This window comes from Balaenoptera borealis (assembly GCF_965194805.1).
Source record: "Balaenoptera borealis genome assembly, chromosome: 10".
NCBI classification, from domain to species: domain Eukaryota; kingdom Metazoa; phylum Chordata; class Mammalia; order Artiodactyla; family Balaenopteridae; genus Balaenoptera; species Balaenoptera borealis.
In genome coordinates, this window is record NC_138874.1 from 53734936 (window position 1) to 53743166 (window position 8231).

At 42.6% G+C, this 8231-nt stretch overlaps 1 pseudogene across 1 annotated transcript; it reads right to left on the minus strand.

Annotated features, from left to right (window-relative positions):
- Positions 1-7891, minus strand: LOC309636249 (ferritin light chain pseudogene; annotated as a pseudogene). The gene has a single exon. The product of its transcript is annotated as a ferritin light chain pseudogene (transcript).
- Between the last annotated feature and the right edge of the window lie 340 nt (positions 7892-8231).

An 8231-nucleotide genomic window follows, 5' to 3' on the forward strand; every position in this document is an offset into this window, starting at 1 on the left:
GGGGTGGGGGGTGGGGGGGGTTGGACCCGTCTCCTACTACTAGCCCAAGTCTGCCATCTTGTGGCCATCTGAGGAATGGTGACACGCGCTTACAGATTTTAAGAACTTTTTTTTTAGGGGACCATGTGAATATGTTGCTGGAAGAAAAGTCTTAACACTTTCTTGTCATACCTTCCATCAATTTTTAGCTTAGATAGAACTTACTTTGGATAATTTTGAAAATAGAATAGAAAAAAATTCTACTCAGAGACGCACAGAAATTTAGATTAGAAAAGATCTTAGAAATCACCTTATAAAGAAATACCCACACTTTTTGTAAAACTAGTTCACCAAAATGCCAAAGTCTTGACGTATCTACCACTCTGCCAAAATTGCTAGATACCAGATTACACATTTTTCACACAGTAACTGCACTGTGAAATTCCCCTTTATCCTGAAATGAAACCACTCCTAAAGAAAGATCTCATTTGATACTCATGGCAGAAACCAACCTGCCTGTGTTTGAAGTGCTCTCCCTGACTCATTTTTCTTCAGGGCTTCAACAATACGTGCATATCTGCAGATCTGATGTCTTCCCTTAAGCAAACAAAAATCCTTCTTTCCAAGCCCTTGTTAAACACCTACAGTACTGTGTCACTTTCTTGTTTCCTCTCTGAAACTAGTTGTAAGGCTTAACTCTCATCATTGAAAAGCACAAAACTTCAAACACACACAAAAAATCTACCCTGGTGGCGCAGTGGTTAAGAATCTGCCTGCCAATGCAGGGGACACGGGTTCGATCCCTGGTCCAGGAAGATCCAACATGCCACGGAGTAACTAAGCCCGTGCGCCACAACTACTGAAGCCTGCACGCCTAGAGCCCGTGCGCCACAACTACTGAAGCCTGCGCGCCTAGAGCCCGTGCTCCACAACAAGAGAAGCCACCGCAGTGAGAAGCCTGCGCACCACAACGAAGAGTAGCCCCTGCTCGCCGCAACTAGAGAAAGCCCGCATGTAGCAACGAAGACCAAAAATTTTAAAAACAGTGCAACCAAAAATTAAAAAAAAAAAAAATCTACCCTGGGCAAGCACTTTAGTTTTCCTCAGCACAGTTTTGGGCATTGTACCAAATGCACAAGCAATGTCAGAGCTCAATGAGGTGGCAGCCCCGGTGGGGAGGGAGACTGACAGCCAAATAGAAAATGGAAGATCAGTCCCTAGCAGAACTCAGAGTAAAGAGTTAAAGAGTTACGTGCAAACAAATGGCTTTTTCTCTAGCTCTCTGAAAGAGAATTTTTACCATAGATTTGTATAAGATTATCACAAATACAGTGTTGTTGTACCAAGCTACTTTTGTTGGTCTACTGTGCATGAGGTCAGGGACTCAGTGAGGGGATCCAGTGGTGAACAAGACAGGTCCTGTTTCAAGAAGCTCACAGTCTTGTAGTAGCGATAGACAGTAACCAATAACAAGCAGGTGATGCACGCTACAGTAGGCACAGATCGGTTCAGATGATGTAGGAGCACCTGAGCCAGTGTAGGGCAAGCAAGGAAGGCTTCCTGGTGTAACCCAACCCCCTCACTTTACTGAGGAGAAAATAAGTCTTTTGTATTGAATGGCTTGCCCAATGTCTCTGAGTTAGAAAATGGCAGATCCAAGACCAAAAGCCAAGTCTGTGACCCCAGCAAGGAACTAACAGAGGCCCAGAGGAGCTTGGCTTATTCAGGAAATTCTAGGGGTCTTGTGGGGCTGTGTAGTTTTGTGCGGTGGTTTATGCCTTTGTCTAGTTTTCTTCTAATCCCACCTTCCTTACCTCTACCTCAACCTCTCCCTCTTATTTAGATGTTCAGTTCTCTGTCATTGTCCTTATTCAAAGTGACAGAATATCATGTCCAAGATGGACCTATACTGAAGATGTTTAGATTATGATGTGGTAGAAGAGGAAGCAAAGAAAAAAAGAAGAGTTTAAGTTATATAGTTACTATTCTAACTTTTTATTATGGAGTGCATTAGTTTCCTAGGGCTGCCAAAACAAAGAACCACAAACTGGGTAACTTGAGCCAACAAACCTTTATTGCCCCACAGTTCCGGAGGCTAGAAATCAAGGTCTTCTTAGGATCATGCTCCCTGTGAAGACTCAAGAGGAGAATCCTTCCTTGCCTCTTCCTAGTCTGGCGGTAGCCATCAATCCTTGGGTTTCTTGGCAGCTAACCACTCTAGTCTCTGCCTCCGCCAGTCACATGGAACTTCCCCTGTGTGTCTCCGTCCAAATTCCCCCCTTCCTGTTATTTTCCACCTTCAGTGATATATAACTGACATATAACACTATGAAAGTTTAAGGTGTACAACATGTTGATTTGATACACTTATATGCTGCAAAATGATTACCACCACACCATTAGCTAATATTGATACCTCCATCGCCTCACATACTTGCCATTTCTTTTTTGTGGTGAGAACATTTAAGATCTACTTTTATATACTTTCAAGTATATAATACAGTGTTATTAACTATAATCACCACACTGTACCTTGGGTCCTCAGAACTTATTCGTCGTACAGCTGGAAGTTTGTACCCTTTGACCGACACTTCCCTATTTCCCCTGTCCTGGTAAACCACTATTCTATTCTCTGTTCTATGACTTTTGGCTTTTGGGGATTCCATGTATAAGTGATACCATACAGCATTTGTCTTCCTCTGTCTGATTATTTCGCTTAGCATAATGCCCTCAGGATTCATCCATGTTGACACAAATGACAGGATTTCCTTCTTTCTCGTGACTGAATAGTATTCCACTGTGTATATGTACCACATCTACTTTATCCATTCATCTGTTGACAGACACTTAGGTTGTTTCCAGATCTTGGCTATTATGAATAAAGAGGTAATGAACATGGGAGTGCAGATATCTCTTCAAGATCCTGTTTTCATTTCCTTTGGATATATACCTAGAAGTGAGATTGCTAGATTGATTATATGGCAGTTCTATTTTTAATTTTTTGAGGAACCCCATACTGTTTTCCATAGTGGCTGCACAAATTTGCATTCCATTTACAGTGCACAAGGGTTCCCTTTTCTCTGCATCTTCACCAACACTTGTTATCTCGGGGTTTTGTTTGCTTTTTGATGATACTCATTCTAAGAGGTGTAAGGTGATATCTCATTGTGGTTTTGATTTGCATTTCCCTGATGATTAGTGATGTTGAGCATCTTTTCATGGACTGGTTGGCCATCTTTACGTTTTCTTTGGAAAAATGTCTATTCTGATCATCTGACCATTTTTTAATGGGATTTGGTTTTTTGCTATTGAGTTGTATGAATTTTTTATATATTTTGGATATTAACCCCTTATCAGGTATATTATTTGCAAATATTTTTCACCCACTCCATAGGTTGCCTTTTAATCTTGTTGATTGTTTCTTTTGCTGTGCATAAGCTTTTTAGTTTGTTGTTGTCCCACTTACTAATATTTGCTTTTGTTGCTTGTTCTTTTGGTGTCATATTCAAAAAATTATTGCCAAGACCAATGTCAAGGAGCTTACCACCCATGTTTTCTTCTAGGAGTTTTATGGTTTCAGGTCTTATGTTTTAGTCTTTAATCCATTTTGAATTAATCGTTTAAGCAGTATAAAATACAGGTCCAACTGTATTCTGCATGTGGTTAGCTAGTTTTCCCAACACGATTTATTTCTATAGTAAGACTATCCTTTCCCTGTTGAGTATTCTTGGCTCCCTTGTCAAATATTAGTTGACTGTTTAAATTTCCCCCTTCTTATAAAAACACCAGTCATACTGGATTAGGGCCCACCCTAATAACCTCATCTTAACTTGATTACATTTGAAAAGACCCTATTTCCAAATAAGGTCACATTCAGAGGTACCAGGAGTTAGGACTTCAACATATCTTTTTGAAGGACACAATTCAACAAATAGCATGGAGTATTTTGAATATTATATATATGCAAGCATACAGAGAATTAGAGAGTCTAACATAATGAACCCTTATGTACCTATCACCCAGGTTCAACAATAACCAATTCATAGCCAATCTTGTTTCATCTGTACCTCAATTCCCCTCACTCCTATGTAATTTTGAAGCAAATCTCAGACTTCATATCAATTCATCTATAAATATCCGACGCATCTCTAAAGATTAAGACTTTCATTTTAACATGACCACAATACCATTATTACACCTAAAAATGTCAATCATTAATATCCAGTTAGTGTTCAAATTTCCAATCGTCTCATAAATTGTCTCAGGTTGGATAAGCAACAAGGTCCTACTGTACAGCACAGGGAACTATATTCAATATCCTGAGATAAACCATAATGGAAAAGAATATAAAAAAGAACGTATATATATATATGTGTATAATTGAGTCAATTTTCTATACAGCAGAAACTAACTCAACATCGTAAATCAACTATACTTCAAAAAAATTGTCTTAGGTTTCTAACACTTTGTTTAATCAGGTTCCAAATAAAAACCTCAGAGTCATTGACATTTAAATGGGTTAACAGTTTCAGCATCTTTATTTTCCCTCTGGTTGGTTGAGCACCAGATGGTTTTGAATATGTAAAGGGCACTCTGAATTTTAAGTGGATGGAGCAAGATCTTGGCAGGAGGGAGAAGGGAGTAGAAAGACAGCAGGGGAGGGGAAAGGTGGAGGGTGAGGTTCTAGAAGCAGGTTGTAGACTCAGGGGTACAAGGCTGAGGTGAAACGAGCCTGGGGGTAGGAGGAAGTGGCTCAAATAGTGGCAGAGAGTGGCTAGCAGACAGACTTTTAAGAACAAGGAGGTCTAGTAAATCACTTTATATATAATACTTTACACATCAGCCACCCAGAAATTTTCTTGCTAAACACACAAAGTACTGTCAAGCCTCCAAGCTGTTCCTTCCACTAAAAATACCCTCTCCCACTTCTATCCCAGCCCTTCAACCTGGAAAACTCCTGCACATCCTTCAAAACTCAGTTCAGATATCCCACATGTGTGAAGATCTCTCTGATCCCTCCCCCTCAAAGTTGGCTTACTCCATTATTTACCACTCCATAAGGCTTTGGACATACCTCTACTACAGCACTCCTCAAATTGCACTTTCATTATCTATGCTCATAGCTGAGTCTCCCACTAAACTGTGGGCTCTTTGAGTGGACTGGCAATGTTGATTCATCTTTGTATCCTGAGTCTCTAGCACCATGCCTGGCACAAAGAGAGCATTCAATAAATGCTTACTGAATGAAAGAAAAATTAAAAGAGGAGAGAGAGAAGAAAAAAGGGAAGGGAAAGCAAAGCAAAGACCAAAAGAAGTGAAAAAAGAAGAAACAGAGGCAAGAAAGGAGGACATGCACAGGGCAAACAACTGACCTTGCAAGGCAGAACAAGACAGCTTGATTTCCAGGTCACAACATCAAGGCCAAACGAGGCTTTCATGAATGTCTCCTTGGCTAGCACAGCATTTTTTAAATTTTGACTTAGTAATCAAAATTTAAGAATCACATAAAAATCCAGATGTCTAGCTTCTTAAACAAAAATAGAACAATCTATCCTAACCTGGGCTTAGCCTCCTCCATGGTAACATTGGCTGGATCTAAACATGCTTTTCTCAGATTACCACAGTCACCAGCACTCCCAGTTGTAGTCCCAGCATGGATGTGGAGAATCACTGGCAACTTACCATTGCCCTTGTGCTTTTGATTCTCTTATAACTGGTCTACTTCATTCACTTACTTCACCTGCTTGGCTCATTTAAACATTAGAGTCTGTCAACCTTGTCCCAGGTAATCTGCTTCATCTAGATGCTCTGTGGTCACAAAAAAATAATTATAGTAATAATTATTCTAGAGCTGCACTGTCCAATAGAACCTTCTGAGATGGTAGAAATGTTCTATAATCTGCAGTGTCCAATACTGTAACCACTAGCCACATGTGGCTCTTGAGCACTTGAAATATGGCTAGTGTGACTGAAGAACTGAATTTCTAATGTTATTTCATTTTAATTAATTTAATTTTAATAGCCACACATGGCTAGTGGCTACTAAATTAAAGATGCAGTTCTAGGGCAGTGTTTCTCAAGATTTAACGTACATAGAAATACCTGGGGATCTTGTTAAAACACAGATTACAATTTAGCACATCCAGAGTGAGGCCCAAGATTCTGAATGTCTAACAAATTCCCAGGAGATGCTGATGATTCTGGGGTTTGGACCACACTTTGGGGAGGAAGATTCTAGAACAGTGCTGCTCAAACTTTAGCATGCATAAGAATCCCCTAGAGATTCCGGAAAGATTCCAAAACAGATTCCTGGGCCTTGCCCCTCATACTTTCTGATTGAGTAGGTTTGGGGTGGGGTCCAATAATTCGCATTTGTAACAAGCACCTGGGTGATGCTGGAGTACCATTTTAGAGAATGGGATGGTGTTGGAAAAAAATATTTTTATTCACTCTCTGATTTTCTTTCCCAATCGTTACTATTAATAGTTAATATTTGTGTCCTATAATAAAGGTAATTACTATCCCATTTTACTGATGAGGAAACTGAGGCACAGGGAGATTAATGAACTTACCTAAGGTTACCCTGATGGTAATTGCTGTCTCCAGAGCCACCTTCTTAACCACATGCTTCATACCATGGAAGATGTCACCATGGATGTCTGCCAGTGTACTGTCCTTGCCTTGATGCAAAGACTCCCTAATTCCTTGAATTTAAACCAGAAGAGAAGAATCAAATCCAGAACAGTCTTCTTTTGATTCCCAATTTTTCTGCTTTCGTTTCACATCTCATTTTACAAGGCAGGAAATGGGTTCAGAGAAGTAGAAGTAAAGGACTTGCCTGAGGCCACATAGCTAATCATTTCACTTTAAGTATTATCTGGTAAACAACCTTCACGTGGGCTTCTTTTTTTTTTTCCCCCTGCAAAAAGCTTTATTGTTTCCATTTGGTCCAAGGCTTGGGAGAGGGCTCCAGGGTGTTTAAAAAGCTGCCTAGTGGTTGCCGAGAGGCGCTTCAGAGAGAAGCCTTGACACCAGAGGGACTCCTCAAAGGCCGCTGGGCTTCGGAGGCTCCTAGTGGTGCTTGAGGGTGACCCTTTGGAAGGGATACTCGCCCAGCCCCGCCTGGGGGACCAGCCACCCTGCGGAGGTTGGTCAGGTGGTCGCCCATCTTCTTGATGAGTTTCACTTGCCCATCTAGGAGGCGGCTCTCCAGAAAGTCACAGAGGTGGAAGTCTGCGCGGACAGACCATGAGTATGGTGGCTTCCATAGCGTCCTGGGTTTTACCCCACTTATCTTGAGATGGCTTCTGCACATCCTGGAAGGGCTTGCGGCAGCTGCACTAGTTTTGTGTTTTCAAGAGAGGCTTGACACCTCGCGCTTCTCCTCAGCCCATTCCTGGAAAAGGTGCCCCACGCCCTCCAGAGCCACATGGTGGAGGTGGAAATAGAAGCCCAGAGAGAGGTAGGTGTAGGAGGCACGCAGATGCACGTTGGACCAGGCGGTTGACGACAGCCTCTACCTCCGCAGAATAATTCTGAAGAATACGGGTGCTCATGGTTGATCAGTAATAAAGAGTTAAGCTCAAAAAACGGTGTTGGCTAGTCCCGGTGGTCGAGGATAGCTGAGGGCTGATTCTGAAGGTTGCAACTGGAAAAATGTTAAGAGGGTGGTTGGAGCCTGGAGCAAGGGGCGTCACTGGGTCGGTTCAGTCCAAACACTGTTGAAGCAAGCGGCACATCCGCGGGACCTCAGAGCCCACTGCTGGGCTTCTATTTCTAAACGTCTCCATACCACATTTCTATTGCTTTAACACAGATGGAATTCCTAAAACTGAGCACTTTTAGCCAGTCGCTACTGGTGGAGACACATCACCCGCCCTTCCACACACTCAACCCCCAGAATCCTGTTCGTCATCAGTCCAGGTGTTCCTCCGCCGCTCCGCCCCTCCAATCCGCCCCCAGCTGGCAGAAGAAAGGCGTTGGGGTGAGGCCAAAGTGAGAGAGGAGGAGGACGGGAGGAGAGAGCTAGGTTGGTGCTCCCAGTCAAGCCGGGAAGTCAGGATCTTTGACCCCTCGGTTAGCGGGCGAGTCCTAGCCGCTGGGGAGCTGTTAAAACCTGTGAGAACCAGCCTCGGAAACAGGACCCGGAGGAGGCCTTTCTTCCCGCCGACAGGCGCTCAGCGCCCGTCAGCGGCAGCAGGGGGCGCTCCAAGCGGCCTCGTGGGCTGGGGATGAGAACCAGAGAGAACCCT